General features: G+C 53.3%; 1 protein-coding gene across 1 annotated transcript in view; it reads left to right on the forward strand.

Moving 5' to 3' along the window:
- Positions 1–894: 894 nt before the first annotated feature.
- Positions 895–3,762, forward strand: part of LOC128469958 (GTPase HRas-like) — an 11,573-nt gene continuing 8,705 nt past the window's right edge. Inside the window, exon 1 of the mRNA XM_053451768.1 lies at positions 895–1,131. The gene's annotated coding sequence lies outside the window, so the exon portion shown is untranslated. The remainder of the gene's footprint in view (positions 1,132–3,762) is intronic.

Below are 3,762 nucleotides of genomic sequence, written 5' to 3' on the forward strand. Positions count from 1 at the left end.
TGTAGATTTGCTGGTGTGCTTGGGATCGTTGTCCTGTTGCATGACCCAATTTCAGCCAAGCTTTAGCTGTCAGACAGATGGCCTCACTTTTGACTCTGGAATACTTTGTTATAGAGAGGAGTTCATGGTCGACCTTGGCCTGAATTTACTGGGACGTCCACTCCTGGAAAGACTGAGAACTGTCTTGAATGATGGACTTTAAATTGTTTGGAAATGGCCTTCTACCACTTTCCAAATTGACGAGCGGCAACAATTGCTTCTTGAAGATCATTGCTGACGTCTTTCCTCCTTGGCATTGTGTTAACACATACACAAATGATCCACACCAGCAAAGTGACCCTCTTTCTTCCATCCATTGGTCCCTTTTCAACCTCTTCTACGCGGTTCTTTCTTGTTTCCATGGCAACCGGACGAAGGCATGGGATTTCCTAAATAAAAACGTGTTGGACGAATTTCAAAGAAAGTTTTTCCTCTTAAAATGAACACGGAAAATAATTTTCCACCCAGCACCCAAGTCTATAAATACCAACTAAACATTTGATAAAACCACACCCTAAAAACAAAAGTGTCCAAATTTAGATATTGGAAGTTTTGAAAAAACCGTGTATGTGAAATAGAGGAAATAAACTATTTCATTATTCTTAAAACTCTTCCAGCTTCCACCCAAATAACTAAATATGTATCAACTGATTCGAACTACTAATCTTATAGGACTCCCGGGATTCTGGCTGAGCAATGCATCATGGGCTTCGTAGTCCAAGACGAAAGATCATACATTCATCTTCTGAGAGGCGTGCTACACTAAGTGGGCGGGATTACAAGCCGTCACTTTCCCGTTCTCGCATGCTTATTGGTGTGTAGCGATCACAGGAAGTTGTGTAGGAACATTTGCTGGTGATTGGCTCTCTGGGCGCGTCCGTCCACTCAGGGCTGTGGGCACTTCCGGCTCCCTGGTGTCAGCTCTGCGGGAGGATAGCTACTATGTTACAGAAAGGGAGTCCCTGAAAAGGTGTGACCCCTTGGGGGAGACCCAGCGGCGGTGCAGGCGGACCCGGAGTGTGGAAGGGGAAAGAGGGACGAGAGGAAAGGGAACACTGGGCCAAGCGAAGCGCCACAGACTCGGCAAGTCCGGTAAGAGCTGCACCCCCCCCCTCCCCAGCTGTGAGCCTGGGAATAGTCAGTAATAAGTGTCCCATAGGGACACACACACACTAACTGTCACCCTGCCCTCCCTATGTATGTGTACACACACACACACACACACACACACACACACACACACACACACACACACTCTGTCACCCTGCCCTCCCCATATATATATGTATATATGCACACACACACACACACACACACACACACACACACACACACACACACACTGTCACCCTGCCCCCCCCTACACGCACTGTCACCCGGCTAATCCCATACACCAACACACACAGTGTCACCCTGCCCTCCCTATACACCAACACACACAGTGTCACCCTGCCCTCCCCATACACCAACACACACACGGTGTCACCCTGCCCTCCCCATACACCAACACACACACAGTGTCACCCTGCCCTCCCTATACACCAACACACACAGTGTCACCCTGCCCTCCCCATACACCAACACACACACAGTGTCACCCTGCCCTCCCCATACACCAACACACACACGGTGTCACCCTGCCCTCCCCATACACCAACACACACACAGTGTCACCCTGCCCTCCCCATACACCAACACACACACAGTGTCACCCTGCCCTCCCCATACACCAACACACACACGGTGTCACCCTGCCCTCCCCATACACCAACACACACACAGTGTCACCCTGCCCTCCCCATACACCAACACACACAGTGTCACCCTGCCCTCCCCATACACCAACACACACAGTGTCACCCTGCCCTCCCCATACACCAACACACACACAGTGTCACCCTGCCCTCCCCATACACCAACACACACAGTGTCACCCTGCCCTCCCCATACACCAACACACACACAGTGTCACCCTGCCCTCCCCATACACCAACACACACACAGTGTCACCCTGCCCTCCCCATACACCAACACACACACACACACACAGCGTTACCCTGCCCTCCCCATACACCAACACACACACACAGCGTTACCCTGCCCTCCCCATACACCAACACACACAGTGTCACCCTGCCCTCCCCATACACCAACACACACACAGTGTCACCCTGCCCTCCCCATACACCAACACACACAGTGTCACCCTGCCCTCCCCATACACCAACACACACACAGTGTCACCCTGCCCTCCCCATACACCAACACACACAGTGTCACCCTGCCCTCCCCATACACCAACACACACACAGTGTCACCCTGCCCTCCCCATACACCAACACACACACAGTGTCACCCTGCCCTCCCCATACACCAACACACACACACACAGCGTTACCCTGCCCTCCCCATACACCAACACACACACACACAGCGTTACCCTGCCCTCCCCATACACCAACACACACACACACAGTGTCACCCTGCCCTCCCCATACACCAACACACACACACACAGCGTTACCCTGCCCTCCCCATACACCAACACACACACACAGTGTCACCCTGCCCTCCCCATACACCAACACACACACACACAGTGTCACCCTGCCCTCTACATACACCAACACACACAGTGTCACCCTGCCCTCCCCATACACCAACACACACAGTGTCACCCTGCCCTCCCCATACACACACACACACACACACACACACACACACACAGTGTCACCCTGCCCTCCCCACACACACACACACACACACACACAGTGTCACCCTGCCCTCCCCCCCCACACACAGTGTCACCCTGCCCTCCCCATACACCAACACACACACAGTGTCACCCTGCCCTCTACACACACACACAGTGTCACCCTGCCCTCCACACACTCACACACAGTGTCACCCTCCCCACACACACGCTCACACAGTGTCACCCTCCCCTCCCCACACACACACACACACAGTCACTCTGCCCTCCACACACACACACAGTCACTCTGCCCTCCACACACACACACACAGTCACTCTGCCCTCCACACACACACACACACACACACATTCACTCTGCCCTACACACACACACACACACAGTCACTCTGCCCTACACACACACACACACACACACACACAGTCACCCTGCCCTCCACACACCCACACAGTCAATCTGCCCTACACACACACACACACACAGTCACTCTGCCCTCCACACACACACACTCTGTCCTCCACACACACACAGTCACTCTGCCCTCCACACACACACAGTCACTCTGCCCTCCACACACACACAGTCACTCTGCCCTCCACACACACACAGTCACTCTGCCCTCCACACACACAGTCACTCTGCCCTCCACACACACAGTCACTCTTCCCTCCACACACACAGTCACTCTTCCCTCCACACACACAGTCACTCTTCCCTCCACACACACAGTCACTCTTCCCTACACACACAGTCACTCTTCCCTACACACACACACACACAGTCACTCTTCCCTATACACACACACACACAGTCACTCTTCCCTATACACACACACACACACACACACAGTCACCCTGCCCTACACACACACACACACACACACACACACTCTGCCCTACACACACACACACACACACACACTCTGCCCTCCACACACACACACACACACACACTCTGCCCTCCACACACACACACTCTGCCCTCCACACACACACACTCTGCCCTCCAC

This window comes from Spea bombifrons, chromosome 12 (assembly GCF_027358695.1).
Source record: "Spea bombifrons isolate aSpeBom1 chromosome 12, aSpeBom1.2.pri, whole genome shotgun sequence".
Classification (NCBI taxonomy): domain Eukaryota; kingdom Metazoa; phylum Chordata; class Amphibia; order Anura; family Pelobatidae; genus Spea; species Spea bombifrons.